Below are 18,633 nucleotides of genomic sequence, written 5' to 3'. Positions count from 1 at the left end.
GTCTCTCTCTCTCTCTCTCTCTCTCTCTCTCTCTCTCTCTCTCTCTACCTCTCTCTATCTCTATCTCTATCTCTCTCTACCTCTCTCTCTCGTCTCTCAATTCAATTCAAAGGAGCTTTATTGGCAGGAGAAAACATACGTTTACATTGCCAAAGCAAGTGTCACAAATAAAATAAAAACTCTCTCTCTCTCTCTCTCTCTCTCTCTCTCTCTCTCTCTCTCTCTCTCTCTCTCTCTCTCTCTCTCTCTCTCTCTCTCTCTCTCCCCCTCCCTCCCTCTTCCCCCCCCCCCCCCTCTCTCTCTCTCTCTCTCTCTCTTTAAAAGCACTTGTTCCTCAGACTCGCGCACGGACCGTCTCACGCACGGAGCGTCTCATTTGCATAGTGTTCAGCAGAGAGTGATGACGCCACTTTGCTGCTTTTTGTTGTGCTTTTGGTGAGGAGAGGAGGAAACAAGACTCAAAGATCCTTGTTGTCTTGTTTAGGGTGCTGGACTGGACTGGTTGCTACTTTGCTTTGTGTACAAAGGTGAATTCAATTCATATCCTGGCCAGTGCCTACTTTTTTAAAACATGTTTTTTAAACATGTTGAGAACTTGTGTCCAAGGGACAGCTAGTGCTAAAATAGATTTTAAAGTAGTTTTTTAGAGAAGAGTAGTTCATCCCCAAAATGACTTTTTTCTATTGATTACTCATGCCATGTAGACTTCATATAATATAATTTAATAATATTATATATAAAAGAGTTCAATAATACTTGTGTACTACTCCTTTAACATTCATAATCAATAATAATTAATTTTGTATGTGTAGGCCTATTTGTATTTTTTTCTGATATCGTGACTACTAATTGAAGCCGAGGCCGAATTGCACGAAAGAGCCCTGACAGCACATGCTTGGTTCTACAGACTCCAAATTTCACACGCAGATATAGCTCAGACCTTTGCCTATACGTTCTTAGCTAGGCCTCGACCCTACCCGATATGCGGTTTTCCGGAACCAACGCGAAAGGTTCGGGCGGCCGAGCTTCTAGTTATAGGCCTATATATACACACGCACGCACGCACGCACGCATGCATGCACACACACACACACACACACACACACACACACACACACACACACACACACACACACACACACACACACACACACACACACACACCCATGCACACCATAGTCATAGTGAGTGTGCAACATAATAGGTTTTAAGTGTACATCTTTAAAGCAGTAATGGAGACCTCACTCTAAAGATTGATTCTGAAGCTTCTGAGTGTCAAACATGTCCAGCTCATTAATTATTGATGAGAGGGTATTAACAACACCACCAGGCCAGGGGATCACCAGAGGGTATGAAACAAGACCAGGGGATCACCAGAGGGTATGAAACAGGGAATCATCTCAGGTCATGCTTTAAGGGAGACGCAAATAGAACCCAAACAGCATATCCTCTGTCTTCTTTCTGGTGCTCTTAAAGGAGTAGTTCACCCCCAAAATGACTTTTTTTCTATTGATTACTCACAACACCATGGAGACTTGAGTTAAATTGTATTTTTTGTTTTTTTGTCGCTTTCCAAAGACTAAAATTTGATTGCAATGAATGTACCCCTATTGATTCCGGATGGGGACCCAAATCCCCATCCGGAATCAATGGGGGTTCATTTACTAAAATATTTTTTTTTTGTCTTGGGAATGCGACACATACAAAAAAATATTATTGAACTCAAGTCTCCATGGTGTGAGTAATAAATAGTAATCAATTTGGGGGTGAACTACTTTAAACACATGGTTTCCCAACATGCGGTGCAGGGACACCCCCGGGGGCCCTCTAAGGGCCTTAAGAGGGTCTCCCCAGCTATAAATTATTGATGGTTAGTTACATTATAGGAACCATTATGTGGACCCTAACGATTTATAATTTAGGCATTTAGCAAACGCTCTTAATCCGGAGTGACTTTACAGTAAGGACCAGGCATGTGCACACATAGACATCAAAGGGGGCCTGAGCCCCTGCCCTTTTACCTGTCTGTAAACAGTGCCCTCTCCAGACCATGAATGCAGTTTTTACTATGGTGAAAGAAATACAAATGTCCCTCTTTCCATCTCTCTCTGTCTCTCGGTCGTCCTCAGGTGAGCCTTCCATCGTTGCTTCCAGTCATCCCGGTTCTCCATACATCCGGCCAGCTCATGGGTGCTTTGCGCTCCTGCGTCTTTCTTGAGTACATCCACATATCGTCACTGTCGGGCAGAAACCTTGTATCTCCAAGTTTCAAATGTGTAGATGTTTTCGCAAAGTAAAGCTTCATCATATAAGGCCATCGCACAAAAGTAGTGAAAACAGCTGATCTACAAGCACACAACGGCGTTGTGTGCTTGTAGATCGGCTTTTTTCACTAGTTTAAATCATTTTAAAAATGATAAATACAAAACAAACGGTTTTGGACATATAAGGTTTCCACCCGACAACGACGATATGTTAGTGTGGGACGTCCTCGTGACCGGTGCCCATGTGTTGGTTCCCACAGCACCAGTTTACTGGCTGGCAGCTCCTGGTGTCTTTGTCAGTGTCCTGCAAGTCTCATTCTCCTGGCTGCTATGTTATCGCTCACCCTTAATATTCCAGCATTCTTGATGTGTACTCTTGCTGATGTTGAGCACTAAACGTAACATTCTGGGGTAGCACCCGTCTAGAGACTTCTGATAGTTGGCTCTCTTTCCATGCCATGCCTGAAGGCAGCATTCAAGAGAAATTGCCTTTTGTCCAAAACTCTCCCGAACTTGAATGCAGCATCTTATGTTGAAAGAATTGCCCTCTCTGTGTAGAAATCCATGCCGTTACGCCACATCTCCAGTATTGACTTGAGTATGCTTAGTTTTTAGTGTGGTATCAAGTACCGAAAATAGCCGACCTCCAAGCTCACAGCACGTCGCAGCACAACGCATTGTGAGCTTGGAGGTCGGCTAGTTTCAATATTTTCACCAAAAGGCCCTTTTCGAAATTGCAGCCCCTGCCTCTCTAACATTCTCTATCATTCATTCATCCATCCATCCATTAGCTTCAGTTATCCAGTGCTCCAGTGACATTGTGTCAGCTCATGTACAGAGAGAGCCAGAGGCAGGGGGAGAATGCCAGAGTGAAGCACATGTCCTGACTGGTTCAGAAATGGAGAAGTTCTTGAACAGAAACATGAACTAATAAATCAGTGGGTATGATAGCGTCACAGTGTTCACAATCTGAATCAGCTTTATCGTCACATCCCAGGTTTACAGAAGTAGAGAAGTGCGTGAAATTAGTTTTCGTGCGTCCTTCCCAACATATCGTTGTTTGGGCGTACAACAAACTTTGAGCGCTTTGTGCCAAGATGTAGGCCAGATGTAGGCCAGATGTAGGCCAGATGTGGGCCAGATGTAGGCCACGATGTAGGACAGATGTAGGCCAGATGTAGGCCACAATGTAGGACAGATGTAGGCCACAATGTAGGACAGATGTAGGACAGATGTAGGCCAGATGAAGGACAGATGTAGGCCACAATGTAGGACAGATGTAGGACAGATGTAGGCCACGATGTAGGCCAGATGTAGGCAAGATGTAGGCCAGATGTAGGACAGATGAAATCAGATGTAGGACAGATGTAGGCCAAGATGTAGACCAGATGTAGGCCAGATGTAGGCCAGATGTAGGCCGCGATGTAGGCCACGATGTAGGCCAGATGTAGGACAGATGTAGGCCAAGATGTAGGCCAGATGTAGGCCAGATGTAGGCCAGATGTAGGCCACGATTCAGAGCCCGGACAAAGTCAGATGTTGGAGCTTAGCTCCTTCCAAGAGCACCGCTCAAAAAGACAAGTTATCTACATATTTACACATGCAGGGACGTGCAGAGAATGTTCCAGAGGCAGGGGCTGAAATTCCCCAAAAGGGCTCTTTTTCTGTGCACAAAAGACAGAAAGTCATGCAGTGCATTGTGCATGGGATTAGTCTTATTAGTGTTACATTGAGACTCTACTCTGGTTGATCACTTTGGCTAATCTAAAGCTGTGCTCAAAGTGGGGTCCGGGGATCCCCAGGCGTCCTTGATTAGGTTCCAGAAAGCTTTTTGTTAATATAGCATCAAATCATAGTTTAACCACTCCAACCCTATGGTGTATTTTCCAAACAAACTTTGTATGGGTGTCCCTGGTACCAAATATTTCCAGACGCAGTCTGTAACCAAATTAATATTAATATGGGGGTCCTTTGACATGAAAACGTTGGAGAACCACCGTTCTAAACTAAATCTAAAAACTAAATCCTTTAGTGATTGTGGCCCTGGGGGTTTGGAACGACCTGCTTGAGTAGATATTTAGAGTAGTGTTGCACCATGCACTGACAAGCTTCAGGATGGTCCTCTGGCATCATAGCACGTTGTTTGACAGATCATCATAATGACAAAATATTAAATAAACCTTTCAATGAGACACGCGCAGTTCAGGCCTGGTGCCAGGACTCAATGGCTTAGGGCAGTGTTTCTCAACCACTGTGCCTTGGGACCTTTGGTGTGCCCCTGAGAAGGGTCAAGCGTGCCCCTTGAAACTGCTTGAAAGCCAGTATTTATCATTTTAAAAATGATTTAAACTAGTGAAAACAGCCGATCTACAAGCAAGTGCGAGGCGTTGTGTGCTTGTAGATCTGCTGTTATCACTACTGTTGTGAGACAGCCTTGTATGATGAAGCAGGGCTTTACTTTGCAAAGAAACGTACACATTTGAAACTTGGAGATATAAGGTTTCTTCCCGACAGTGACGATATTTACACCCCCGTATTATGTTGGTGTGCCCATGGATTCTTGGGACATGAAAAGTGTGCCCATGCAGAAAAAAGGTTGAGAAACACTGGCTTAGTTGTTAGGGGGCTGTGAGCTTAAGTGAAGGTTGCAACCATATGCAAATTTTGTTTCAAGCAAGACGCCAATTTGATTTAGAGTATTTGCAACTCTGTAAAACCGGTTTCACTGATGCGCGGGGGAGGGGCAAGGTGGTCCGCGTGAGGGGGCCCAGACCCCTCTTGCCCTCCCGTGCCATATAGCACTTTTATAAACACATCCAAATCAACCTGTGATTTACACCAACAGTGAGGACTGTAACTGGGCCCCATCAGAGACTACAATTAAACCCTAAAAAGAATATTAAAATGTTGTTGAAAACCACCGATCTATACAAATAGATCAGTGCCCTGCCCTGCTTATGTAAACGTATGATGTGACAATAAACATGATTCTAGTTCTCTCTTTGTCTGCATGTGAAAACCTAGCCTGTCCTGACTGAGTCTTTGCATACGCTGCAATGTAAACCAGTTGTTTTTGTCCACACAAACACACACACACACACACACACACACACACACACACACACACACACACACACACACACACACACACACACACTCTCGCTGTCATTACAGTTGGTTTCAGGAGAGCTTGATCCTTTGCAGTCTTATTATTCTCCTCCTCTCTGCATTGTTTCTAAACAAAACAGGAAGCCACGTGCCAAGTCACTTCCTCTCCCGTCTCGTCTGTGGCCTCGACTGATCTGCATGTGTCACACGTGTTTTATGACAATACAATCTGACACAATAAAATGCTCCTATGGCAAAACATATCTCAAGTTTTTCATAATCGTCTAAAAGTCAAGGAAATCATCACAGATATAGAACACATCTTATTAACAAATACCTCTCTTATGTCAACACATTTAGGAAAATAAAAACACACTCATTTTCAATTTCCACAAGTTCACAAAACAAACGACATCTCTCCTCTGGGGTGGCATTGAACCTGCCAGTCTCCAGAGCTAGTGGTAATGTTCCATACTATTGTACTTCTGCTATTGTGATGATTATTACCCATTTAGGCCTAGACTTATTGAATGCTTTAACCAGTGAAAACCAAGCTCACAGCGCGGCACCAAGTGCCGCGCTGCGAGCTTGTAGATCTGCTATTTTTGAAAAAGTCATGAAAATGTGTGCAAATCTTTGAATATATGTATTTTCAAAGCGAACGGTTGTAACTCAAATTTTGCTTCTGGGTGGTCCCTGGAACTAAATATTTTGAAATCTGAATCCATTGCAAGTATTTGTTTTGCACGAAAAACATTCTTTGGGACAAAAATGGACCCCATACACCTTGTGAAAAGTGATGACTCATCACTAATCCATAGTTCTTTTGGGTCTGTTTTTAGCCCAAAGAATGTTTTTCGTGCAAAACATGCTTGCAATAGATTCAGAATAATTAAAAACACCTAGTTAGACCCCTCACACCCCACTTAAAGCATATTTTTGGGAGTGATTTCTTCCCCCTTATAGTACAGAGTATAGTAAGTGAATGAGATCCAGAATTACCCTAGCTGTCAAACATTTTGCTAGGGATGTTGAATTTCAATCTTTGTTAGATATGTTACTAGACACCTTTACGAACACATTGGTGAAGAAATTGTTTGGTAAGGAATTTATTCCCAGATTTGACAGTTATTCTGCTAATTTTCCCTGACTAGATGGCTACGCACACAGAAAAGGGACAAGTGGGCGGTCCCTTTTCGTGACGATGGCTAGCCAGATTGGCAAAAGAGTGCGTGCGTTCGTGTGCATGAGAGCGTGTGTGTGATGGTTCCTTGTAGTAGCTTATGTGTAGTATAGTCATTTCTATAGCTTGTAGATCTGCTAATTGTGATGCTTTCGTGTGATGCTGTAGTGTGATCAAGAAGACTAGAGGATTCATTTACGAAAGAAATGTTCCAGAGCTTGTAGATCGGCTATTTTTGGTGAACCTTCCCCCCAGAATAGACATGCTGGGGTTTGTTAGGGCAGTAAATGTATGTAACTATACATACATCAGTTCGACCAATTATATTCCACAGTACAATATGGTATAAATGTCCAGTCAGAGAGATACTTCTGCTGCACTCAGCCTTTCTGGTTTGATCTGTTTAAGGCCTTCAGGATAAGGTCATGCATACCTGAGCTTACGCACACACATCTTATACAGTGACTCCAGGGTCACTCTAATGACGAGGCCTGCACCCTGCACCCTGCACCCAGGCTCTGTTAGACTGGTTTAACACAGACGCTGTGTCACCCTGAGGAACTGGGAGACACGTGCACACACACGCGCGCGCACATGCACACACGCACAAAACCTTCAAAGCCAGAGGATCAGACTGTAACTTGTTTGACCACGACCACTCTCTGTTTCCTTGTAATCATCTTATGTATGTATTGTGCAATGACCAGCCAATGTATGTAAAGGAAACCTGTTTGTATGGTTCCATGCCATTGTTGTGCTGCTCCGTCCCCTTATGCCTAAGGGGCAGAGCCAGCCAATATATACCTGTATCTTTCTCCTATTTGGGGTGCTTCACTCATAGACTGTATAAAAGATATGGACAAAGCGAAGACATTGGTTTCTATGCAGCGCAAATGACACAATATGGGTCCTTGGCATGGGTGTTGCCATTATACCGGTAGATTGCACCAGAGGATGCTATTGGCTGCCAACGGTCACGTGCAACTGCAGGGATACATGGGAGAATGTGGTCGGAGCCTCCCGAAATACAGCACACGAAGAAGAACACAGCCGGCTGGTATTAGTTTAGTTGGCCACGCCCCCCGCAACTTTATCATCAATTTTAACATAAATGGGACCTTATTTTCACAAAACGCTTATAATTGTGATTGAAAGGCAATTTTTAACTAGCGATAGGAACCATAAAGTATTTATGAAAATGTTAATTAAGGTTAGAAAACTAAAGGGGAAAATGAATGGGGTCCAATGGAGAACAATTCTTTTTGCGATCGCCGGGGGGGGGGAAAACAGCGCAACTAGCGGCCAATCATAGGAAGTTTTAGTTCCGTATTGGAGTCATTTTAAATCGGCGGAACTATGCCCCTGGCTTCACTAGACTGGAGCACCCGGACGTACACTATGCTGGGTCATTCTCTTGAGACTGTCCCTAGACTCAACTGACCCGGACATGTATGCAAGTGTCTTATTCTGGTGACAGTCCATTGGACTGCCAGTAGTAGACTAGCACACACTTTAGCTATGTTCGTTAAATAAACAAACGCTCAGAGACTCAACCTAGTGACTTCTTATTGAACACTCTCGGCACCGTTTTTGCCTCCGAGAGTGCACTACAACGTACACCCCCATATATGGCCACGTCAGGTTCAAGTGGCTAAATGTCAAGTATAGCGTTATTTTCAGTCAGTTCTGATGGAAAAGACTAAAGCCTCTATCAGAGTCTGCGGTGAAGAGCTATCCACCGCGAATTTGAGGTGGAAAGCTTTCTTTACCTTGTGACAAAACGTACACATTTGAAACTTGGAGATACAAGGTTTCTGCCCGACAGTGACGATATCATGCATAGCATAGTATCTGCTGCTATGCCATAAGCATATCATGAATGTACAGTAAGTAGGCTATATACTGTAAGTATATCATGTATGTAAGTATGCACAGTATAGGCTACTGCTGCTATGTTCGTGCAGCTTTTATATCATATTTCAGGTACCATTGTGTAGATCAGTGGTTCTCAACCTGTGGGTCCCAAATTATTTTGGGCGGTCCCCAGATGATTAGCTTAACGTGCAACATTGTTTAAACCAACATAACGTTTACGTGCATAGAGGGTATCTGCACATTTCTAAAGTGACAATTTAAGGACCTTTTAATACCTGTAAAATGACAAATTAAACATTGGCCAAATTGTCTATTATTAGAGGCAGAGATTGTGAAAATAGCATATCTACACGCTCACAACGCCTCGCGTTGCGAGGCGTTGTGAGCATGTAGATCGGCATGTAGATCGGCTATTTTCACAATAGAACCGTGTTAACCGTGTTTTCACAATAGAACCGTGTTATACAAAATGTAATGCCTCAACTCTTAGTGCTCATCAGGGTGTGGGGGGGTCCACAGTTAAAATATGATTATTTTGGGGGTCACAGCCTGAAAAGATTGAGAACCACTGCTGTAGATAATATGTTTTTGTCTTTTTCTTTGTTGATCTCCCCCTCCCCCTCCCCCTCCCTTCTTCCCTCTTCCCTTTCTTCTATGGAACATAACGATATGATGGGAACTATGGACAAAAAACACATTTCACCCACTTTCTTTAGCCTATACTTCTGTAAACGTGTGATGTGACGATAAAGCTTTTGTCATCCTTCCCAATAGGCTTCTCCCTTTGCTTCTCCCTTCAAGGGTTCTTCTCCCTGGGGAGTTCTCCTAGCCGTGCCTTGGTCTAAAGACCAGGGGTGTCATTTCATGTTTCCTTTATGGAACGTGGTCCTCATAGACATCAAAGGGGGCTTGAGCCCCTGCCCTTTTTATCCGTCTGTAAAAAGTGCCTCTCCAGACCATGAATGCAGTTTTTACTAAAAGTGAAAGAAATGCAAATCGAGGGCTTGGCGCAAAAAGGGCGTAAGTGACATTCTCAATTATTTTACAGGACAGCTGTCCATTGATTGTAAATACTTTACGGTAATTAAAAACATTAAAAAAGTATTTTAAAATATATTCATTGAAGCCTAATCTGTATTAAAGTATAGATTGCTTAAACATATAGCTTTCAATTAAATAATTACAATCAATGGAAAGCTGTCCAGTAAAATATTTGAGAATGTCACTTACGCCCTTTTTGTGCCAAGCCCTCGAAATGCCCTCTTTCCATGCCCTACCTGAAGGCAGCATTCCAGACAATTGCCTTGTCCAAACTCTCCCAAACTTGAATTGGTTGATTGATTTATTATTTCATTAGACAAAAATGGAGAACAGTGCACATATCCACCTGTTTCCACAAGACTTTACTGTAGCATTATCTGCGGGACACTTCCGGTTAACAGCAGACATACAAGCTCACGTCGCGTCGCAGATGCAACCGTTGTGAGCTTGTAGATCACACTTGGCTGCGGTGCCGGAAATGCCGCTCGCCTTCTGCGCAATGCATGATGGGATGTTGGGAAGCTGTGGTGGATAGTCAATACAACTGAAATGTAGTACAGTACAATTACAGTTAAACACCCTGCCTAAAGGGAACACTTTGTACGTCTTTTTTTTACGTTGGAAGCACTCTGTATTTAATTCATGGACAGAATGCAGCATCTTATGTTGAAAGAATTGCCCTCTCTGTGTAGATCCATGCCGTTACGCCACATATCTTGATTATGCTTAGTTCAGTGTGGTTTCACGCACCGAAAATAGGCGACCTTGAAGCCTAATTGGAGGTCGGCTATTTTCGATATTTCCACCATAAGGCCCTTTTAGAAAATTTCAGCCCCTGCCTCTCTAACATTCTCTGCACGTCCCTGGCCTGCACAAGCCTTTGATATTGCAACATGTAACCTGACTTGGCATGATGATAGAGATAAGATACACTTTTAATTGATCCCCAGGGCATGAATCCAGCGATCACATTCACAGCAGAAAACAGCAGTATGACTTGGCTTGACTTGACTTGACTTGAGGAAGGCATTTCTATCTGAAACTAGTCCAAATGTCTCTGCCTCATACAGCAGCACTGACTCCACTGTGAGGGTCCATGTCTCATACAGCAGTACTGACTCCACTGTGAGGGTCCATGTCTCATACAGCAGTACTGACTCCACTGTGAGGGTCCATGTCTCATACAGCAGCACTGACTCCACTGTGAGGGTCCATGTCTCATACAGCAGTACTGACTCCACTGTGAGGGTCCATGTCTCATACAGCAGCACTGACTCCACTGTGAGGGTCCATGTCTCATACAGCAGTACTGACTCCACTGTGAGGGTCCATGTCTCATACAGCAGTACTGACTCCACTGTGAGGGTCCATGTCTCATACAGCAGCAGTGGTGTGACGGTGTCAGTTCAGAAAAAGCTACGGTATGGCAACATGACTGGTGTCTTGCAAGACACCAGTCATGTTGCCATACCTTAGCAACAGCCAACATGCATGATACATTTATTTTAAGAAGTACATTTAATTTTTTCCCCGTTTCTACGGTTTCTTGGGCTGGATATGGCTGCCTGGAACGGTTGTTCAGGTGCAGCTAAACTTGGCATGTTAGTAAAAGTGCCACAATTCACAATAATGCATTGTACCTGTGCAGACCTGCGGAACCTGGGAATATACCATTTTGTCAAGATGGGGAGAATACAAGTGTGGACATTATAATTATAATACCTGGTTAAAGTCACCATTTTTGTAAAATGTTGCATTTGTAGTTATTTTACAACATAATAACCAGAACAGATAGACAAAGAGACATTCATGGATTTATATTTAAAAGTAACTTTTATGTTCCCCCCCTGGACCCAGGGTATGGCAGCTGCATACCCCTGCCATACCCAATTGACACCCCCGTACAGCAGTACTGACTCCACTGTGAGGGTCCATGTCTCATACAGCAGTACTGACTCCTCTGTGAGGGTCCATGTCTCATACAGCAGCACTGACTCCACTGTGAGGGTCCATGTCTCATACAGCAGCACTGACTCCACTGTGAGGGTCCATGTCTCATACAGCAGCACTGACTCCTCTGTGAGGGTCCATGTCTCATACAGCAGTACTGACTCCACTGTGAGGGTCCATGTCTCATACAGCAGCACTGACTCCTCTGTGAGGGTCCATGTCTCATACAGCAGTACTGACTCCACTGTGAGGGTCCATGTCTCATACAGCAGTACTGACTCCTCTGTGAGGGTCCATGTCTCATACAGCAGCACTGACTCCACTGTGAGGGTCCATGTCTCATACAGCAGCACTGACTCCACTGTGAGGGTCCATGTCTCATACAGCAGCACTGACTCCACTGTGAGGGTCCATGTCTCATACAGCAGCACTGACTCCACTGTGAGGGTCCATGTCTCATACAGCAGCACTGACTCCACTGTGAGGGTCCATGTCTCATACAGCAGCACTGACTCCACTGTGAGGGTCCATGTCTCAGCCCCATACAGCAGTACTGACTCCACTGTGAGGGTCCATGTCTCATACATACAGCAGTACTGACTCCACTGTGAGGGTCCATGTCTCATACAGCAGCACTGACTCCACTGTGAGGGTCCATGTCTCATTCATACATACAGCAGTACTGACTCCACTGTGAGGGTCCATGTCTCATACAGCAGCACTGACTCCACTGTGAGGGTCCATGTCTCATACAGCAGTACTGACTCCACTGTGAGGGTCCATGTCTCAGCCCCATACAGCAGTACTGACTCCACTGTGAGGGTCCATGTCTCATACATACAGCAGTACTGACTCCACTGTGAGGGTCCATGTCTCATACAGCAGTACTGACTCCAGTGTGAGGGTCCATGTCTCAGCCCCATACGGCAGTACTCTTCAGGTCTTCTCCCATGTCAGATCTGCACATTCTCCTCATCTCATACAAGGCAGCCGTTCCCCCTCTCGGTATGTCTGTTTCTCTGTCTCAATACTTTGTAAAACAGACCTGAGTTGAAAAATACAGGGTTTAAGTGGTTCATTCTAGGGCATTAACGACTTGTGATTTTTGCAAGTCGACTCGACTCAGTAAAAACTTTAGTTGAAGTCGACTTTATCGTTTGATGACGTCAGCACATCACACACGACCCCCCAATTATTTTGGGGGGTCCCCAGATGATTAACTCAATGTGCAACATTGTTTTCTCACAGTAAACAAACCAACATGGAGTTTAAGTGTATAGAGGTATCTGCACATTTCTAAAGTGCCAATTTAAGGACTTTTTAATACCTCTAAAATGGCAAGTTAAACATTGTACGAATTGTCAAATATATAGAGGCAGAAATTGTGAAAATAGCCGATCTACATGCTCACAACGCCTCGCATCGCGAGGCGTTGTGAGCATGTAGATCTGCTATTTTCACAATAGAAAGTATCATTTTATTTCGACTTTCGACTTTCTCTGGTGTGAGTCGACTTGTTTAATGAAGTCGACAGAGTCGACTTGTCGACTTTTTCGTTAATGCCCTCGTTCACAAGGTAATTCTCTGTATTTCATTCCACAATTCATTAAAATGTATTGTTGATTGAAAAACTAATATGAATATATAGACACTTTCCACTGTACTGTAGCATTTACTTGAGCCTGCAGAGCTGCAGACTAGCATTCAAGTGATACGGTTTCCTTACCCTGCCGATGACCCCTACCTCCATTGTGTGAGTGTTTCCACTGAGTCACGGTGCATTCATGTGGGGGCTTTCATGGTTCATAATATTTATGCTCCATTCATCTGAAGGCTTTCACAGTTCATATTTATGTTTCATATCTCTTTTCTGCAGAGATATGGACTCTGGTATGCTGTACACACTGTGGGTTTCCTGAAAGCAGTGGTGGACAGTACAGTTAAGCCCTTTGCACACAGGAGCTTTTATCCGCACAGATAAAACGGACAATTTCACTTTTTTAAAAGAAAACAATGATTCTCTACAACACGGTTCCCCAATTAGTTTTCCCCAAGGGCCAAATTATATGTCTAGGGTACCAAGCCGAGGGCCACAACATTGCAGGGGGCGACGGTGGCGTTCCCGCTACTCCAGCGACTGCGACAGTTCAGATATCGTCGTTGTCGGGTGAAAATCTTGCATGTCTAAAACCGTTCGTTTTGCATTTGATTATATTTCGTCGTTGTCGGGTGGAAACCTTGTACGTCCAAAACCGTTTGTTTTGTATTTATCATTTTAAAAATGATTTAAACTAGTGATGAAAATCTTGCATGTCCAAAACCATTCGTTTTGCATTTATCATTTTAAAAAGTATTTAAACTAGTGAACAGCCGATCTACAAGCACACAACGCCTCGCACCGCGAGGCGTTGTGTGCTTGTAGATCTGCTGTTTTCACTACTTTTGTGCGACGGCCTTGTATGATTTGCGAAAGAACCTACAAATTTGGACATACAAGGTTTCCACCTGACAACGACAATATACTAAGTGTTGTTGCTGCTCTTATACCACCATTATTACTGGGGTTGGTGTGGGCCAGACAGTAGCCCCCCAAGGGCCGCAAATGGCCCGCGGGCCGCCTATTGGGGAACCCTGCTCTACGACCTCATGCACACCGGATCCGAATTAGCCGTGAGAAGAGTGGCTGCGGCCGTGCGTTTTTTTCTCGATCGAACCCAGTTCGATTTGTGCGTCTTGTCGCATGCGGTAAAAAAAACTCATCACTCCTTTTATGACTCCTTTTGGGATCCGCAGCGCCGATTCCGCACAACATTGCACACCAAATCCAATGCGCTTTATTCATGCAGCAAACGGAAAAAACGCAACTGTCCTGTGTGCAAAGGGCTTAAGTAAAGTATATTTACTTGACTACTGTACTTTTGGGGGTAGGCTACAATCAATTAAATTAAAAAATGAACAACATGACAATAGAAACACTGTACTGTACATACATAAAAAAACACTTTATGCGAGTATTTGTAGTTTTGGATGCTTGACTTCAAAGACAAATAATGTGCTTTAGATTCCAATACATTCATAGGAATGCAAAAAATTACATTACGACTTAACCATGTTGAGTTGCACGACCGGTATGTAACTTTCCTCTTTCCTTATGGGAGAGTGTTTTCTGCTGGTATTTCAGTCCGAGTGTATCAAAGGGTGCGTTCGGAAATGCGCACCGGCTGTGGTTGGGGTTAGGGGTTATGGTTAGGTTTAGGCATAGTTTTACTGAGGTTAAGGTTAGGGTTAGGGTTAGGGTGCATTTCCAAATGCACCCTTTGATACACTCAGACTGAATCACCTGCAGAAAACACTATCCTTTTTCCTTATAGGGATTTGAACCTGATTTCCTGCTGAACTGTTTCTACCGTTGAGCAAAGCAAACCATCAGGTCAAGAATCGGCTGCGTATGTATGTCGGTGTTCTTTGTTTAAGCCCATAGCCCATATCCTGAAAGAGGCGGAGGCTGAAAAAGCTGGCCTGAAAAACATCATTTCGTTTCCTGTTGTACTTGCATTAAATTGTCAGTAGTTGGCGTTCTGGGCTCTGGGCTCTGAATGTACCTGGGTTGCCATGTCTGCTTATAATAAGCAATTTGTGTATTTAAAAAAAATAGTACAGTTGCTTATTGGGCTTATTTTCTAATATTTTTTTAAATCAGTGGTTCCCAAATCTTTTCATATCAAGGACCCCAGATTAACATATTTTGTCCACAGTCGCAGACCCCCATCTGAAAATATGTGGTGCCAGGGACCTCCACACAGATTTATGTTGTTAAAATGTTTCAAAAATATTAAAAATATTTTTTCCCTCAATATAAAAAAAAGCAAATATACAAGCTCACAATGTGTCACGATGTGACACATTGTGAGCTTGCTGATCTGCTATTTTCAAATGTAAATGTAAAGTAGTATATAGCCAAGTAGTTGCTTCTGTTGGGCTTATTTCTTTGGCAAAATCTGGCAACAGACAATTCCCTGTCACTTCCTGACTTGGAAGGAAGTGAAAAGATGTTTTTTGAAGCAGCACACAGAGAAAAACTCTCTAGCGCCCTCTGTAAAAGAAAATGGAAGCCTCCATATAATAGAGAGGGCCAGGAATATGGTGAATAGCCCAAAGTCCAGACTCATGTTGTGGGAAGGGACGAGTGAGTGAATGCACAGTGTATGAGGCTGGCTGGCCAGACTAGCATTCCTGGTGATGCCAGTGGTGATGTCACTGCATCGCAGGTGGTGATGCCAGTGGTGATGTAACTGGCATCGCAGGTGGTGATGCCAGTGGTGATGTAACGGGCATCGCAGGTGGTGATGCCAGTGGTGAGCGAGCTCTTCTGGTGCATAAGTAGGCTAGCCTGACACTCAGCTGAATTGACATTTCGTTTCACTCCATTATTCAGTCTGAACTTGCTCTCGTCTAAGTCAATTTCTAGGATGGGCGTTGCCAAAGAGGCAGTCTTCTGCGATTGGTTCACCGTCTGACCAACACAACAGTAGCAAAGCAGATGACGTAGTGTTGTTATGTGTGGCTGGCTCTAGTGGCTAGCATGTTGCTTGCTAGTGCTACAGTACTTGCTAACCAAAGAAACAGGCAGAATAGGAGCACTACGAACTAGGAATCAAAGACAACATAACATGCCTGGTAGCCTACTGGTGTTTCATAGCGAGATCGATCCGATCGCATATTACGGCGACGGGCGATGCGCTGTATGGTGCGGCGGCGGCGCTTGTTTACTTGGAAACGCACATGAGTTCTGGGAAAGCCCCACCCACGCTGATCACAAGACGCTGATTCGCCGTACGGATTTTCGAACGACGAAAGCCTCTTCAATGAGAGCGATTCAGGGTCTGGAACTAGGTTATAAGTAGGCCATACATGGCCTACTTGTGCACAAGATGCAAGTTGGCACCTCCACAGAGTTCAGTTCTAGTTTCACTTGTAGTTGAGTAATATTTGACAGGGACGTGCTGGGCCCCTGATTCAGCCCGGAAAAATCGTTGTAGAGGCCCTCATTGCGTGCTATAGAGAGAGATCTCTCTCTATAGCGCTGCTGCTACTCAAAGATTTGCCATTTCAGATCATGACAAGTGACAAGTCAGTGGGCCAATTACATGAGTTATATTTCGTCATTGTCGGGTGGAAACCTTGTACGTCCAAAACCGTTTGTTTTGTATTTATCATTTTAAAAATGATTTAAACTAGTGAAAACAGCCGATCTACAAGCACACAACGCCTCGCACCGCGAGGCATTGTGTGCTTGTAGATCTGCTGTTTTCACTACTTTTGTGCAACAGCCTTTTATGATGAAGCAGGGCTTTGCTTTGCGAAAAAGGTTATGAATTTGAAACTTGGAGATAGGAGGTTTCTGCCCGACAGTGACGATTTACTTTGTTGGCCGCCCAGCCCCCAAAATGGAACGAAGGCTGTCATTTTATTTTACATTTTTTCCTAATGGCCGGCCTGGAATGAACCGGCCGTTGGGAGTTGTCCCGCTTTTCCCAATGACCAGCACGTCCCTGATATTTGACCAGGGGGTGGCCTGGTCACTAGAGTTAGTGGACTCTGGTATGCTGCACAAAGTGTGTGTTTTTTCCTGAAAGTAGCTTAACACTAGGCTTAGCATATTTATTCTCCAGTGACCCTAATATAGCAGGCTAGATGCCATTGTCTAAATGATACAATGGCCCTGCAAAGGTTTACATAACAGCCTCTTAAAAAAACAAGATAAAAATCTATAAAAGCCAGTGTATGAGTGAGTGAATGAAATACAACATTCCTGTATGACACCATGAACATACGTAAACTGATTGAGTCTAGAAACAATTGTTGAACTTCCTCGTAAAAAAACCTTACATGCACTTGATTTAAAGCTATACTGTGTATTAGTTGCTAAACTAGTGGTCAGTAGCGGTATTGCTTTTTTCAGCCGTTTTTTCGCCCAGAGTCGTCGCGGACCACCGGAGCGGCGCCGCAAACCACCGCGACCGATACGAATCCGTGGAGGGGCGTGGAGGGGTAGAACGTAATTTTCTGGCCAGGATTTGGGGATTAAGAGGTTAAGAATCCTTCACCATGGTAAACACTGTAGCTGAGGGAGGCTACTACACGGCAGATACGCTGTGATTGGCCGGTAGTGTATCATGTGTGTATGATCCGCGATGTGATTGGCCAACGTATACACAACGTATACAGATGATGCAGATGACGTTATTTTTCCGCGAAAACCGGACCCCGGACAGGATCATAGAAAACATAAAGAGAAGGCTTTAGAAGCTGAAAATAACAGAGTGGGTGTTCTAAAACTTTAGCGATTTAACAGTTAGGACAATTTTAAGATTTGTTTTATAAAAAAAGTTACATGGTATAACTTTAATGTGATGCCTTTTATATCCGGTTATGATTTACTATTGCTCCCAAATGCCATCTGTCTATCAGAACATTGTTCCGCACACAGCAGATCCTTTATCCCAGATTGATTGATTGATTGATTGATTGATTATTGATTGATTGATTGATTGATTGAAGAGCGTATTAGCAGTTTGCAATAGGATAAAGTACAGTTTCATGACAGCTCAAATCACTGGTACAAGGTCAACTAAAAGGAGATCCTAGTAAGCCTTACAGCTTATTTACACAGGAACCACTTTATGTATCTCATATAGCACTGAAAGACAGACGGATAGAACAGAGTACTCTACGTAGGACATAACATCAATTACAAAAGGAAAATTAAAAAAAAGAAAACAGACAGGGGCTTAGTCATTTTACAAGTCACGAGTAGCAGCCGTCTGAAGGTGACTTTTCAGACCAACTTTGAAGGAGGCTAGGGATTTGCACTCCTTTAAGGCCTGCGGAAGGGCGATCCCGATCCATGATATGTTATGATGTTAGTGGAAGCCTATAGCAGGAGAACGAATTAGAGCCTTGTTTAGTGTTAAATCTGCATTGAACATGATTAGTGGAGCTGCCTTCTGGTGTTGTGATCGTGGATATCCTTGACCAGGGTTACTGTCACCTAAAGGGGTTGAGGGGCAGATTACACTGTGACTTGAGCTTCGGAATGAAAACGGTCTGAAACAGTCTGAAGCTCATGTCACAGTGTAATCTGCCCGGTCTGAAACAGTCTGAAGCTCATGTCACAGTGTAATCTGCCCCTCGCCCCCCAACAACAGCTGA

The sequence above is a fragment of the Nannobrachium achirus genome (assembly GCF_963921795.1).
Source record: "Nannobrachium achirus genome assembly, chromosome: 14".
NCBI lineage: Eukaryota > Metazoa > Chordata > Actinopteri > Myctophiformes > Myctophidae > Nannobrachium > Nannobrachium achirus.
Note: the sequence above shows the minus strand (reverse complement) of the source record.